Source organism: Bolinopsis microptera, chromosome 10, assembly GCF_026151205.1.
Source record: "Bolinopsis microptera isolate Bmic1 chromosome 10, MBARI_Bmic_1.0, whole genome shotgun sequence".
Taxonomy (NCBI): Eukaryota; Metazoa; Ctenophora; class Tentaculata; order Lobata; family Bolinopsidae; genus Bolinopsis; species Bolinopsis microptera.
In genome coordinates, this window is record NC_087081.1 from 2,471,542 (window position 1) to 2,488,491 (window position 16,950).

Genomic DNA, 16,950 nt, shown 5'->3' on the forward strand with positions numbered 1-16,950 from the left:
AAACAAAAACTTATAACATGGGTGAAACAGGACACCACACGTGTACGATCTCAGCCGCGCAGTATCACAACAGTCAATAGTTCAAAGGGTCCTGGACCCCCAAATCGAGGCAAATCATAATAGATTACCTGTAGTGGGATGCGCACGATGTGCTTTGTAACGTTTACAATTAACTATGTGTTAAAACTGCGCGGCTGAGTAGTCCAGAGGTAGGATTGGACTCCCTACAACACAAAATTTCACGAAGATCATGCGTGCGCTTACATTAAAACGTATGATAGTAAACGAAGACCTTTATATTGCGATTTGTTATTTCCTAACACTATTACTAATTACTATTTCTATTTTAAGCACCAGCCACCAGATAATAATTTAAAGGCGTCCACGGACGCCTGGACGCCCTCAATAGCCGCCTCTGCTAAAGCCCATGTTCAGCTCACCATTCTGTTTTGATAATTATCATTATGTTAAGATTTGTTGGTTGACTAATACTAATAATGTAATAGGGTGTACAAAGATTTGTGCCGTTCCGAATTCTGTAACCATGTTAAAGCATTGTATTTCCCGTTCAAAAGATTTCATTTGATATGTAAGATTTCCACAGTTTTTGCGCATCACATTAATAGAAAATTACGAAATTGTTCAATTGAGTCATATTATACTGAATGGATATTTTAATTAAATAACACTCTTATAATATATGATTTAATTCTATTTTACTTGGAAGCACGGCTATCAGCTTTGTTTGGAATCTTTCTATACTTTTAAGATCGTTCTTGTGATAACATGTGACACAGATTTCACCCGATCTACTGAAGTGAGTTTCCAGCGCACAGAACTTTTACCTTTCGAAGTATTACCTGAAGACGCTGCGCACCTTGGAATCGTAATGTAAAGTCATCGTACACTTTTAACATTCGATTTGAGAGAGCTGTGCACTTTCAGCACTATGTACTTTAAGTTCACTGAGATCTGCTAAGACATTACACCCGAGTAACACTGCGCAATGTGTAAAAGCGCTGTGTTAAGCAAAAGAGCGCTGTGTAAAGTGTAAAAGCGCTGTGCGCTGGGGAACACCACATTGGATCGCGCTCTCTCTCTGTGTCACAAGTTAGAACAGTGCTTGTGATACCATGTGTTGTTGAAGACGTATATATTTGTAAAATAGACCAATTCAGATTTTTTAACATATTCTATATATGAAACTGTGTTCAACATATTATATATACGGTGCAACGATCTAATAATTTATATATAATTAAATATTGTTATGCCAATCATGCCATGTCATTTAACTGGTGGTATTACTTTTGAAACATCTTACTTTCGTAGTCCACAATTGTCCATACGTACTCAAGAATCTGCTCGCCTTAATGAAATATCTTACACTGCAATTAATAATCATGTGATTAACCAAGCCACCGTGCATGGTGCAGCACGAGAAGGTCGAGCTGTATGTGGGCCTCCTGTGCATAGCAAGTTTGTAAAAAGGACGAAAAATGGATAATTTCTCGCTTAAAATGCCTGTAACTTCTAAAATATCAAATATTTTGAAATAATTTTTTCCCGATCCATGACTCAAAGTGCCGAAGGCACAAAAGAGTCAAGGACAAGGGGTAGCGAACGAGGTTCTTTTTGTATATGGTAGCTTGCGACCGTGCGTACCTGCCCTCGCCCCCAGTTATCGCCCACGTTTCTGCCTGCGCAAAGTTATTTTGCGCGATAATCTGAATTAAATTTAAACAATTGTTGGCGCGCGGTGCTGGACTGTCCAAGTACATTGTTAATTTCACCATGCACGCATCCCGCTAGGGACTAATTGTATGATAGCATATTATTATTATTTTGAGTTAGTATTACTATTTTGTACAGATCCGTGTCAGGTTGCATAAACAATAAACATGGTTACATAGCAATATAACATGGTTACATAGAAATATAAATATACACGATTTTCAAATTCAATATGGAATTATATTAACTGGGCGGAGCTCGGCCTGTCACTCCGCCATATCTGCATTCTTGTAAACAGTAAAGACTGGGGTCCCAAGGTGGTATGGAATATGATAAAATACGCCATCACGGATCGGGAAATTGAGTGGCCATCCACATTCCACAAAAGAAAAGCGCCCGCATTTCTTGTTTACAGCATCGTAAGGGGTCGTTCACATATTGCGTAATCATTTTTTTGGAACATTTTTACCCCCCCCCCCCCCCCCCCCCCGTAATCAGTTTTACACATAGCTATTGTGTCAAAATTACACTAGCGTAATCATTCGGAAACACCCCCCCCCCCCTCAGCTGATTACGTAATATGCGAACGACCCCTAAGCTTGGTCAGACGCATCTTTTGGTACCAAAATTGTAATTTCGAAGGACAATATTTTCAGCGAAAATTGCTGCACGGTAAAATTATTTTATTCACATTTCTAGACAACCTTTGGTACCAAATTTATTGCTACACGTTGTATACCTCTCGTGCACGCGAAGCGTGCACTCCGGCCGCCGGCCGGCGAGAGAGCCTTTTGCGGCCGGCCGGCCGCGCGCGCTTCGCGCGCGCTCAAAAGGGGTTACAGCGTGTGTCAACAAATTTATCAAAATCGGAGAAAAAAAATCCTGTGCCAACTCATAGCGCATTAAGTATACTGCCTCTAAGTCTAATGCTTGTTATCGAGTATAATAGACGCGACAGGTTTATTATACTTTTGCATTTCAACTGCGATAGTTTGTAGTTAAGTCTTTTTCATAAGTTGTATGACCCGCCGCGCACGAGTGCGCGGCTCCCCCTGTATCGTAGAAACTCTTACCTGAGGACCCCAGGCTATTATGTTCATTAACATAGCCTGGTGAGACTGAACCCTCTAATACGCGCAGGTCTCTCGGACGGGCGCGTTTTTGCGCGTGGAATGCTGAGCGCGCAAAATATATGTTTTGTAATGATAATCGCATATCGGTGGACCTTTTAAAAGCAGTATGTGACAGAGTGGCAACAAGCCGACAAGCGACATGTTGTTGTTACTAGTGCGGTAGCGTTGTGATACTTTATGAAGTTTCTCATTTGTTTTGGTCAATTTGCAATTGCAATTGCAATCCCGAACTTTGACGGATCAAAGGTTTCATGATGGTATAACTAGTATTACTATTACTGAATTGTTAATGATCACACGACAACTCGCCTAGCATTCCACACCAAAAACGCGACCAATGTCATTCCACCATATTATATATCAATCGTGTTAAAGAACACAAAAGCCGGAGGTCTAAAGGTTAATACAATCAAGTGGAAAAAGGTGGTAGACATATCATAGAATTTATGTCAACTTTCATATTTTAATCATTTTATTACATAATTTAATGATCATATTCTAATAATTTTATTACATAATTTAAAGAGAACGGTTAATAATGGAGTCATTCGTAAACTATTGACAAATAGCTATTCACGAGAGTGCTCAGTTCACAGTTGTCAGTGCTATAGCCAGTACCATTACCAAATACACAAATCACTCAGAATATTTTCAGCTTTAACTTACCCGGGGACCCCGGGCTTTGTGTTCTCAAACACAGTAGTTATATTAATATTAGATTTTAGTAAATATGCTTGATTCATGACTGATACGTGTATGAAAACCTAAAACGGGGTCCCCAGGTACTCAATCGATTAGATATGTAAAAGATTCCGATACGAGGGATTATCATACCTCATGCTAGCTATGCATTTTCGTATGATACAGAATGACATTAACTGCGGAGCACCGTACTGAGTTTCTACAACAAGGTCTACACTAAACTGAAACAGTAAACATGTGAAGATGATTGATCACTCAGTACTCGACCAACTGCACGTAGCATACTTTAACACGTACTACTTCAAGTAGTCCTTAGAGACTATTAAAAATCTAAACCCAAATTAGAGTGTAGAACGTATGTTGAAAACCATTACCCGTACGACTACGACAAATTATGTACCAACATCCTTATTTGGTCATTATAAAGAGGTTCATAAAAGGAAAACATATCCAAATAATTTTTTATCAATTAAGATAATTTTACGTTCATAAGGCTCAAAGAGTTTGTTGGCCTATTCTTGCTGCAAGGAGAGCTCTTCGCTCTAGAGGTAGGTCTTTATCAAACAAGGATTGTGGGACGAGCTTTTCAGTCAGGTCCATGTTTGCCTCTTCAGGACTGCCGTGGTGATGGCTGATACTATGTCCACACTCTTGTACCTTTGAAGACTCTGTAACAAACGGGTGTCGGCGGAGGCTGTAGATTCAAGGAAAGGAGCGCTGAACCAAGCTCTCAAATAAACGAAGACAACAAAGTGAGCCATCTTCTGCACGTTTCTCTTCTTCGTACAGTGAATTGGTATCTAGTGAAGAAAAGCCATCTTCATAATGTAGAATGTAGATGGACTTAGCCATCCATCTGGCATGGTGGTCAGCTCCAGGTCTTTGTATCTGGAAGACGTATCCTTTCTTCATATCTATGCTTTCTCTATGGATTAGTTTAGCAAGCTCTAGGAATTCCTTGTAATGTTCTGGGCTGGTTGTTGAGTTGACGGATGTGATTAATAAAGGATAGAATATCTCCTACGTCGTTCCTTTAGCGCGTAGGGATATCGGGAAGGACGATGTTCTGCAGATCGATTCCCAGGAGGTCTTCATGATCTTGAAGAGGGTTACTTCGAGTGATATTGTGTCACCGAACAGTTGCTTGGAGGCAGATCCTCTTACAAGCTCCGCCTCCAGGACGTGATGTCTGCAGGCCATCCAGAGGATCTGTCGATTGAGGACCTGCTGAAGAGAAGTACATGCTCTTTTGTGAACTCCAGTATTGGATGATGTCGTATCAAATCCAACGGCTATTATTTTATCTGCTAGGTCCGGTCGTCGAGAATCTTCTTCACTTTGTCTGCTTCGTCCTAGTCCTTTTAGACTGGAGAGTAACTAGTCGTACAGATTGCGAGTATCTTGTTCTCCTCCTCTTGTACTAGGACCATAGCCAGTCTGTTTACTTTACTAAACCCTCCGAGGTCTGTTTTCGTCAAAATTTATCTGTCTGACATCAGAGGTAAAGTCTCTTTTTATCTTTGCTGCTTACTCTGATCGGACTGTGACAACGTTCAGTGGACTTTGAGAGGGAAAACTGCTTCATATCCCCGTGTCTCCACTGAGCAGTGAGATGCAGTGTCTCCTCAAACCGTCACTGAGGGAAAGAAAATAAGCTACTACGTGTGAAAATGAGGAGAAAATGTTCAACTTCTATCATGAAATTACCAAATTAACAAATCTGATTCATTTCTAATCAAAGATGAATATGCAAGGCGGCTTTTAGTTTTAACAACCAGGGTTTAAGCCAGGAAGGATAGTTTTATTTTAAAATAATGTATACCTGATTTTTAGAGATACAACTGCAGCCAAGACTGATATCAAGACGATTGAACTCCGCAAATTTCTGGCCAGAAATAGATCATCTTTCATTATTGTAGATCACCTCCTGAAAAATAGGTGTGCGTTTAGAAATCTATTTAGAATTTATAAGCTAAGTCTTATAATATTCCAGTTACGTGGGATGAGTTGCATGGGTACAAATTGTCGGAAAAGTGATTGATTACGTAATATAAAGTGGTTATGTAATATACAAACAAACATAAACACAAATTCATGGGATAAGTGCGTGGCTGTATTAATTGACGTTGAATGATCCATGTTACGTGTCATATGGAATGTGGTATCTTGAAAATTCCCAACACGTTTGGGATGTAAAATAAACTGTGTCCTTAACAGTGAACATTCTTTTTAAATTTTTGACGGAAATTACCAGTAAGTGAAGAAAAAATAAAACATTGTAACCCAAATATCAACTACCGTCTTCAACCGGCGAAGTTTTCTTTCTCTTAGTAGGGGTGAGCGATTGAAGGGGTGATAGAGGTGGTAGCGTAACTAAGTCTAAAGGGTCGATCAGGAGGTGACCGGGACATGATTTTAGGCCTGACCGGGACCGGGACCGGGACCGGGATACAAAATGTGACTTGACCGGGACCGGGACCGGGACTGAGATTATCAATTTACCGTGACCGGGACCAATAATTTCTGGGATTTCTATCTTACCGGGACCGGGACCGGGACCAACAATCCAATTTTACCGGGATGACCGGGATGACCGGGACCAAAACTGGTATTCTCATATTGAAAGCTGCAACTTTCATTTACATTATAATTGAACAATTTGAATAAGTAATAACTAGAATATTAAATTAGAAAAAACTTTTAAAAAACCGTCAATATGGGGCATGGGCCTAATGTACTACACCAATAATGTTCATGTACTGATTACTCAAGTTCACCCTCATTCCTCATTCCTCAATCAATGATCCCTCAAATTATTCAACAGTTTCATTCTCCAATTCCAATTGACAATTGGGCGTAGCCCGAGTTGAAAACTTGATGTTAGTTTGCACTTATGAGTTATGTAACGATATTAGTTACCTAAACTTGTTTAGCAATTTTAAACATTGTGTTATTTTGCTCAGAAGTTGTTTAAAGATGAAATTCACAATGAATGAAAGTAAAAACTTAAAATCACAGTGAATGAAATTATGTGAAAGATCCCGGTCAAAATCCCGGCAAATTTGAGTGATTGACCGGGACCGGGACCGGGACCGGGACCAAGAATCCTGAATTAACCGGGACGGGACCGGGACCGGGATCATAAATCAGCATTTGACCGGGACCGGGGGGGGGGGGGGGGGGGGGGGGGGTGATGCAACGTCAATTAATGTCAATTAATGTCAATTAATGTCAATTAATGTCAATGTCAGTTTTGCAAAATTTTGGAATACTGACATTAATTGACACGATATTTTTCGACCAGAGATTATGTAGTTCTACCATATTTTTAGCACTTTAGAACGTTTATATCATCAATTTATTCACTACTTTCACATATGGAAATGTGAAATGTGAAAAATTCAGATCATTAAACAATAAAACTAAAATAAAACGGTTTTCCGAAATTTAATTTTCTTAAATGGGCGTGGCCATCCAAGGGCGTGGTTCTCAACATCATCAGAACTTAAAACCCACATTAAACGAAATGCCTTCATGACATTTATATTTGAATAACGAATCTTAAACAGCTAACATTACTCCTTCATGCTAAAAAAGCCGATTCTAGATATTTTACCTGTATAAGAAACCAATAAAATATGGGCGTGGCCGGTGGGGACCGAAGATGGAAGAGTTGGAAGCTAAATTTTTTTTGGTGGTCTTTGAACCTCAGGATCAACAGATAAGAACATAATCATAATTATTCAAGGACATTTTGTTTTTTTTTTAACCGGTCTAACTTACATAGACGTGAATATCTATCGAATAATGATAATCTCAAATTTCAAGACAAATTAATGTCAATTAATGTCAATTAATGTCAATTAATGTCAATTAATGTCAATGTCAATTTGGGGTTTTTATGGAATACTGACATTAATTGACGTTGCATCACCCCCAGACCGGGACCGCGACCGGGATGAAAAATGTGACTTGACCCGGTTGACCGGGACCGGGACCGGGATAGCTCAAAATTGCCAATCCCGGTACCGGGATTCCCGGTCACCTCCTGGGGTCGATCACTTTACCGTCTGTACGCGACAATTCACGTAACGTACTTAAATAATAGTTATTGACACGGTATTGTGTCGAATGATTTAGGGACAGTTCACATATTACGTAATTAGGTTATCACTATTGGCCAATTCTTACACCTCCCCACCCCCACTACGTTATCAATTTTACAGATAGTATAGCTATTGTTATGTGTCATAATAACACTAGCGTAATCTAAATCATTTGATGATTTGAAACCCCCGCCCTGCCCCATCGGCTGATCGGCACGCCCGAGAGCGCGGTAAAATATAGAAATATATGCTGAAGTGAGTGTGGTTTATATAAAACTTTCGGATACATTTTATGAATGAATTTGTGCGTGACTATAAAATTATGGCATGACTAGAGCCGCGCACACGTGCCAGCTACCACACATTTGAAACTTATTCTTACAATAACACTAATTACAGTGGAATGTGTAATGTCAAATGGGAGCGGTGTGAACAGAGCTGAGTGTAGCCGTGTGTACGGAGGAGCTGTATTAAGTGTCATCTAAGAAGATAATATGCCATTATTCCGTTTTATTAATATTACAGTATTTGGCGACTGGCTGGCCGATGGTGCTGTGTATCTTTTGGAAGGACAATACAAGGTCAGCAATATAAAGTATATCCCCGGGTCAAAATCGGAAAAAATTAGAATATTTATATTCTTCGTTAAGATTTACATGATGAACTATATTTTTCGCTTAGATTCGCAAGATAAGCCTGTTTTAGGACTAGTACATGGATTTACATCCAAATTGGTCAAAAATTGGCTGAGTTATGAGCTTTAAAAAATATGCCCACATTTGGGCATACGATTTTGCCCAAATTTGCTTTTGCCTAAATTCGATCAAACTTCAATATTTTTTAATGAGACTAACTCTATGTGAAAGATATACCTCAGTGTTTGTTGAATATAGTGATTACTAAGTAAAAAGACCTCTATGAAAAAAATTGGGAAAATTGCACATAATATTATCTCGGTTCGGAATACTAGCCAAAATTATGACTTTATTAAAATTGAAATAACTCTATCAGTTTTCAATATTTTTGCAAGAACTTTTTGGAATCGATTAAGAATTGCATTTCAAGCTTATTGTGCCGGCAAAAATTGTTGATGTAGGCCTCCAAGGAGATATCCGGGTCAAAATCGGAAAAAATCCTATATTTTAATATACTTTAATATGGTTGCCCCCCCCCCCCCCCCCCCCCCAATGTTTGAGTGACACACTAACTATGCAGTTTTACCTGTTTAGAGGGGTTTTCAAAGAAAGTTTTAGTTCCCAAAGTCCGTCTCAAATACCAAAAGCAAAACTACCAGTACCATTAGCTTTAAACCTGGGATATCACTAATTTTACAAATAATAACATAATATCGAGTATGGAGGCCGGAGGGGTTAGAGGATGGTATTAAACTAAAAGTATAACAGCTAGGCTGTAATAATATCCAAGATTGTCAGAAAATATCGTCTAATCAAGCCAGAAAAGTTTGGTAACTTATCGACTATCGAGTAATCGCACGTACGACAGGTTTCTCGTTTATCTCACCAAAAACTTCAGCAGCTTTTTTTCTCATCGTCAGATTCACTTATTCCATACGTAATGACCCTCCTGCTTCTATATCGTCCTCTTCAGCTTCTGTCTTTACTGCTCTCTCCGCGGCCATCTGTAAATGGGGGGTTGTAAAAAGATAAAAAATGTAGTATACAGTTTTCAGCCAATCAGAAGACAGAATGAATCAAACGGTTTTTCTTTCCAAACTGATCGCTTGTTCAGGTTAGACGATACGAAATTTCAGTGGCCTTTTACTCCCAAGTTATAGACATATTTCATTAAAAACACTGTTTGTGGCTCTCGCAAGCTGATCTGTAAATTTTATAGCAAACTTAATATTGTGATAGTGAATATTTTACCTTGAGCGGGCCCGTCACAGTTGACAAAAAGAAGTATCTCGACCGGTGACCGACAACTAGGAACCTCTCATTTCGGCCTCCCACAGGTATCACATCACATGGCCCAATCAGTGACGTATCATTTGTGATGTGATCCATATTATAACCATCCTAACAGCCGGACAACCAAGAACCTGGGTAGGGTTTACATGTCAGTTCAGTAAGTAGCTGTGTATTATGAAGTATATTAAGAAGTGTTTGAGCTCTCGGTATGTGTTCACATTACGGACGTGAGCCGGGTCCGAACGATGTGAGCCGGGTCCGAAAGGGGCTGGTTCTCGTATCCAAGGATGTGAGCCGAGCATGCAATGGGAGTGATACGAGACATAAAATCACAAGTGCGGGAGTTGATCAGCTGTTAATATACAACCGCACTTCTGGTATATATACTGAAACGTGAACATGAAGAGTATCGGTTTCAATTCAACATGCCTGCTTTCTCCAAATTCATCGAAGGACAGAGAGGATCTCAACAGCTGGTGGACACGGACGGTTACATCTACTCCAGAAAGAAGGCTAAAGATACAGCCATCCACTCTGCTTGGCGATGCCGGAAGCACAACCCTCCTACCAAGTGTCCCAATCATGCCTACCTCAACCTGTCAGATAACGCTTTATCCCTTGGCTCCAAACTCCACAACCACCCTGCTGACAACATTGCACCACAGAAGCGTGAAGTCCTCTCCTCACTGAAGCGGAAAGCTGCTGAACAGCCCTTGTCGGTGACCCAGAACCTCCTCTCTGAAGTCCTAGCAGATTCAACTGATTCGATCGACTGGGTGTTGGAAAAAACCCCTTCTAAGAAAAGGATTAGAAGGAAAACTTCCAATGACCAGTTGTTCCAGATCTGTTACAAATACTCTGATTGCTCTAGCAAGGTTGACTATCTGTTTGAGATTGCCAAATACTTTGGCCATGAGATTGATATTGAGTAATGTATTCTGTATGTAATTATTATGTTGGGTTTGAACTATCATTATCTTGAAAAAAATCTTTGTCTTAATTAATGAGTGCAGAAATATATACAGCACAGCTGTGAAATCGGTGGACACCTGAAAGTTTAAAGTATCTCCAGAGGTTCCTAGTTGTCGGGGATATGTCATGATTGGTTCCTAGTTGTCGGAACTGATTGGATTTCCCAAGCTTGCATGTTAATTAGTTAACTAGGTAAAATTGAAAGGTTCCTAGTTGTCCGTCAGCCATCTCGACGAGGGAGCTGGGAGAGATAGAACTTAGCTAAAATGATAGGGAAAGGGTTAAACAAAGTTTTGAAAACATTAAAAACGAAATAGCGTAATCTAAATCATTTGATGATTTGAAACCCCCGCCCTGCCCCATCGGCTGATCGGCACGCCCGAGAGCGCGGTAAAATATAGAAATATATGCTGAAGTGAGTGTGGTTTATATAAAACTTTCGGATACATTTTATGAATGAATTTGTGCGTGACTATAAAATTATGGCATGACTAGAGCCGCGCACACGTGCCAGTTACCACACATTTGAAACTTATTCTTACAATAACACTAATTACAGTGGAATGTGTAATGTCAAATGGGAGCGGTGTGAACAGAGCTGAGTGTAGCCGTGTGTACGGAGGAGCTGTATTAAGTGTCATCTAAGAAGATAATATGCCATTATTCCGTTTTATTAATATTACAGTATTTGGCGACTGGCTGGCCGATGGTGCTGTGTATCTTTTGGAAGGACAATACAAGGTCAGCAATATAAAGTATATCCCCGGGTCAAAATCGGAAAAAATTAGAATATTTATATTCTTCGTTAAGATTTACATGATGAACTATATTTTTCGCTTAGATTCGCAAGATAAGCCTGTTTTAGGACTAGTACATGGATTTACATCCAAATTGGTCAAAAATTGGCTGAGTTATGAGCTTTAAAAAATATGCCCACATTTGGGCATACGATTTTGCCCAAATTTGCTTTTGCCTAAATTCGATCAAACTTCAATATTTTTTAATGAGACTAACTCTATGTGAAAGATATACCTCAGTGTTTGTTGAATATAGTGATTACTAAGTAAAAAGACCTCTATGAAAAAAATTGGGAAAATTGCACATAATATTATCTCGGTTCGGAATACTAGCCAAAATTATGACTTTATTAAAATTGAAATAACTCTATCAGTTTTCAATATTTTTGCAAGAACTTTTTGGAATCGATTAAGAATTGCATTTCAAGCTTATTGTGCCGGCAAAAATTGTTGATGTAGGCCTCCAAGGAGATATCCGGGTCAAAATCGGAAAAAATCCTATATTTTAATATACTTTAATATGGTTGCCCCCCCCCCCCCCCCCAATGTTTGAGTGACACACTAACTATGCAGTTTTACCTGTTTAGAGGGGTTTTCAAAGAAAGTTTTAGTTCCCAAAGTCCGTCTCAAATACCAAAAGCAAAACTACCAGTACCATTAGCTTTAAACCTGGGATATCACTAATTTTACAAATAATAACATAATATCGAGTATGGAGGCCGGAGGGGTTAGAGGATGGTATTAAACTAAAAGTATAACAGCTAGGCTGTAATAATATCCAAGATTGTCAGAAAATATCGTCTAATCAAGCCAGAAAAGTTTGGTAACTTATCGACTATCGAGTAATCGCACGTACGACAGGTTTCTCGTTTATCTCACCAAAAACTTCAGCAGCTTTTTTTCTCATCGTCAGATTCACTTATTCCATACGTAATGACCCTCCTGCTTCTATATCGTCCTCTTCAGCTTCTGTCTTTACTGCTCTCTCCGCGGCCATCTGTAAATGGGGGGTTGTAAAAAGATAAAAAATGTAGTATACAGTTTTCAGCCAATCAGAAGACAGAATGAATCAAACGGTTTTTCTTTCCAAACTGATCGCTTGTTCAGGTTAGACGATACGAAATTTCAGTGGCCTTTTACTCCCAAGTTATAGACATATTTCATTAAAAACACTGTTTGTGGCTCTCGCAAGCTGATCTGTAAATTTTATAGCAAACTTAATATTGTGATAGTGAATATTTTACCTTGAGCGGGCCCGTCACAGTTGACAAAAAGAAGTATCTCGACCGGTGACCGACAACTAGGAACCTCTCATTTCGGCCTCCCACAGGTATCACATCACATGGCCCAATCAGTGACGTATCATTTGTGATGTGATCCATATTATAACCATCCTAACAGCCGGACAACCAAGAACCTGGGTAGGGTTTACATGTCAGTTCAGTAAGTAGCTGTGTATTATGAAGTATATTAAGAAGTGTTTGAGCTCTCGGTATGTGTTCACATTACGGACGTGAGCCGGGTCCGAACGATGTGAGCCGGGTCCGAAAGGGGCTGGTTCTCGTATCCAAGGATGTGAGCCGAGCATGCAATGGGAGTGATACGAGACATAAAATCACAAGTGCGGGAGTTGATCAGCTGTTAATATACAACCGCACTTCTGGTATATATACTGAAACGTGAACATGAAGAGTATCGGTTTCAATTCAACATGCCTGCTTTCTCCAAATTCATCGAAGGACAGAGAGGATCTCAACAGCTGGTGGACACGGACGGTTACATCTACTCCAGAAAGAAGGCTAAAGATACAGCCATCCACTCTGCTTGGCGATGCCGGAAGCACAACCCTCCTACCAAGTGTCCCAATCATGCCTACCTCAACCTGTCAGATAACGCTTTATCCCTTGGCTCCAAACTCCACAACCACCCTGCTGACAACATTGCACCACAGAAGCGTGAAGTCCTCTCCTCACTGAAGCGGAAAGCTGCTGAACAGCCCTTGTCGGTGACCCAGAACCTCCTCTCTGAAGTCCTAGCAGATTCAACTGATTCGATCGACTGGGTGTTGGAAAAAACCCCTTCTAAGAAAAGGATTAGAAGGAAAACTTCCAATGACCAGTTGTTCCAGATCTGTTACAAATACTCTGATTGCTCTAGCAAGGTTGACTATCTGTTTGAGATTGCCAAATACTTTGGCCATGAGATTGATATTGAGTAATGTATTCTGTATGTAATTATTATGTTGGGTTTGAACTATCATTATCTTGAAAAAAATCTTTGTCTTAATTAATGAGTGCAGAAATATATACAGCACAGCTGTGAAATCGGTGGACACCTGAAAGTTTAAAGTATCTCCAGAGGTTCCTAGTTGTCGGGGATATGTCATGATTGGTTCCTAGTTGTCGGAACTGATTGGATTTCCCAAGCTTGCATGTTAATTAGTTAACTAGGTAAAATTGAAAGGTTCCTAGTTGTCCGTCAGCCATCTCGACGAGGGAGCTGGGAGAGATAGAACTTAGCTAAAATGATAGGGAAAGGGTTAAACAAAGTTTTGAAAACATTAAAAACGAAATAAGCAGCATTAATAACAAACATGATGAGCCATAATCAGAGTAACACACCACGTAACCAATTGCCATGGTTACGCGCAAGTTGAAGTAACACAGTTACGATAGATATTGATATAATTTCATAAATATAGCCGAAAAGACAGACAAGTAAGTATTTTAGTTGAGGTTATGATATGTTAAAGAGTAAAAGGTTTTGCAATTCAGCTGGCTGCCAAAATCAGCGGTCAATCCAAAGATAGATTTTAGTGACGATCGTATAATAAACTATATCGTCACTAAAATCTCATTATATGTAACTACTGACAGTTCTGCCCGACAGTTCCGCCCAATCTAGATCAATTGCTTCCATGGGATGATGCGACGAATCAAAACAAAGTTTTAAAAACAACCTTTCGTTGGTTGTACGTAAATCCGGACCTCTGTCAAGGAGCTGGTCGGATCCACACTTGCCGGTGAGGAACAATTACTGAAAACTGTCATGATATTTCACTTTCACTGCTTTTTACTAAAAAATGGCTTAATTTGCATGATTTTAATCCCATCCACCCTATTCTTACTAGTAACATAGATTACTATTGAAAATATAGGTAGAGTGAATGGGTTCAGCCACAGACCTCAAATTACATTGCCCGTATGCATGGAAACGAGTCATCTTTAAGCAATTCTAAGTAGTTTTGTATGTATCATCGCGTCTGGATCTGTCAGCATTGATTTACTTTAGCATATTATGACGTTTATACTTGTCCGGCTAAACACGGCTTTGTATAGATACGATAGGAAGTCTGTCTCATTAGGAAGAACTAATAAGAATTATTAAGAACTCATGCAGACAATTTTTAGAAGTGCAGCAACGTGTGTCAAGGTGTGCTACAAATAGAAATTATCATTGTCAGGTATATTACAGCAGCTTCCTGTCTTTTAGCTTTATTTTCTAAGAATTGCTACGATGTTGCTAGGGGACCACTATGGCGTTACAATGGTGTTGCTGTGGCGTTGCTAAGGTACCCTTCAGCTCTGTTCAGACCATAAGTTGCTTTTAAAAGGTCAAATAAATATACTCATGGGTTTACTTTTAGGAAGTTTCTGGAGTCAAAGAAATAACAACACAGATTTTGGCTGAATTTGCTTGAACTTATTCAAAACAATTCATTTCGGCGTCCGGACTCTACGGCTTGAGACACTCTTAAATGCACTCGCTGTTTACATTTGAAAGTTTGCATGATATTAACGACCCAGGAATATCTATAATGTATAGTACAGTATGACTATCGTTTTCAGATAAGTTCAACCCGCTATGTGTTCAAATCAGTGTTTCATTTCATCGGCTGTATCATAGGTCAAGATAAATATTTCTTGATGAGATAAAAGCTTACTTTCGAAGAACATTTCCTGTAACCATGGGCACCCTAATTTGATATGGAATTCTATCTATTTTGATCGAAAATATGAAACAAATATTTCCCGCCGTAGAGTCCTAGTCTCTACTGCGCCGCCGTAGAGTCTTACGTCGTTGAGTCTCACACCCTATAAGAGTACCGGTAACCGGTACCATCGTTTAGATGGATACAGGCACCCTGGGGATCTCCAAATAATATGTAGATGGCTGAAATCATTGGATGATGATTAATCACTCTACACTCGACTGTCACGTGACTTTTGAAACCTGTTCTCTAGGTGGCCATGAATAACCCTATAATATGATTCCAACCCTAATCCAACCCAATCTCTAACAAAAGCATATGCCAAAACCCTAACCCTTTAGAACGAGATATTTGAACAATTTCATTATATAATGGACATATCACGTGATCAAGACAGCTATTCGCCAATATCTCGCCAGGGGAGCATTTTAATGTCATGAGGGGTGATTCGGAATCAGCGTTCCAACTGTCGGGGGGCTTTTTAGAAAAATCTTAAAGGTTGACTGTAGAGTGATTTAGCACGCTCGGCAACCATTCACCCTACATATATTGTCAATAATAATAAACATTCATCAGTAGTTATAGGGTGTTAGAGATCATAATGATACAAATTAAACCATTTTTTGATTAAACAAAGCAAAAAACGGCCCTTCGTAAACAGGCGGGGAAGTGAGTGATTTGAACAAAGTTACCGTACCATAAGTCGAAAACTAAAAGTGATGGCAAATCCTCGAAAGAGGTGTTTGATCACCAAACACTGTGCAGATATTTGGAAAATATATTATTATTATCTGTATCAGGTATTCTTATAAACCAGAGGGCAATGAGATCTGGCGTCTCTTGATTCACTATAGCGGTTTTCGACTAATAGTTACTGTTAACAATGTAGGGTCAGTGAATAATAAGTCTTAAATTCTTAAAAATTGATCGGGAAATTAAATATTTATCTTAGATTACATAACATTTTCGTAGACTAAAATATTTTAAAGATACCTTAGTATTACTGCATACTGTAAATTGATTAAAATGTCCTCGCCTACTAGTTTGCCTGGGAAACAGGCTGGGACTGTCATCGAACTGCGGGCGAAACGGCCGTTTTCGTGGAGTGAAAATACTAAAACATGCCGTGAAATGGTACAAAAACTAAGGTTTTTGTTTTCTGTTTCGACCCAGCCGTCTATAAGCTCGTTGACAGTCTCAGCTATTTTTTGTATCACGTGAAAGTTGCATCCTGGGAATTGGATTTTGAACGTGGACGGGACAGATTATCCCGGTATGGACCGGTTTGGTTTCCTTAGTGATTTAGGGTTTAGGAATTTTCTAGTTATTTGTCGAAATAGAAGATTAGAAAAGATATCTTTGGATTTCTGTACATGACTACTTTCACTATTGATTTTTTGCAAACCTCGAAATTAAAAGCCTATTAGTTGTTCTGTAGATCTAATGATTCCAAGTTTACTCCCGTTTAATTCTCCACATGAACTAGTGAGTTAATTGGTTCATAGTTATGAATCGTCAAATACTCGTGAAATATCCGTGTAGTGGAGCATTTGGACAGGGCCATTTACTTTGTACTCAGGTCACAAC

The 16,950-nt window shown here is 39.3% G+C and overlaps 1 long non-coding RNA gene across 2 annotated transcripts; it reads right to left on the bottom strand.

Moving 5' to 3' along the window:
- Positions 1-3,990: 3,990 nt before the first annotated feature.
- Positions 3,991-12,445, bottom strand: LOC134822059 (uncharacterized). Of its 2 annotated transcripts, XR_010161114.1 has the most exons (5): positions 12,252-12,445; positions 11,952-12,041; positions 8,897-8,986; positions 5,392-5,496; positions 3,991-5,205 (listed from the first exon to the last, which is right to left on the bottom strand). It is a non-coding gene; the product is annotated as an uncharacterized LOC134822059 (long non-coding RNA). The 2 variants fall into 2 exon arrangements; XR_010161115.1 differs by lacking the exons at positions 11,952-12,041; positions 12,252-12,445 and adding an exon at positions 9,197-9,317.
- Between the last annotated feature and the right edge of the window lie 4,505 nt (positions 12,446-16,950).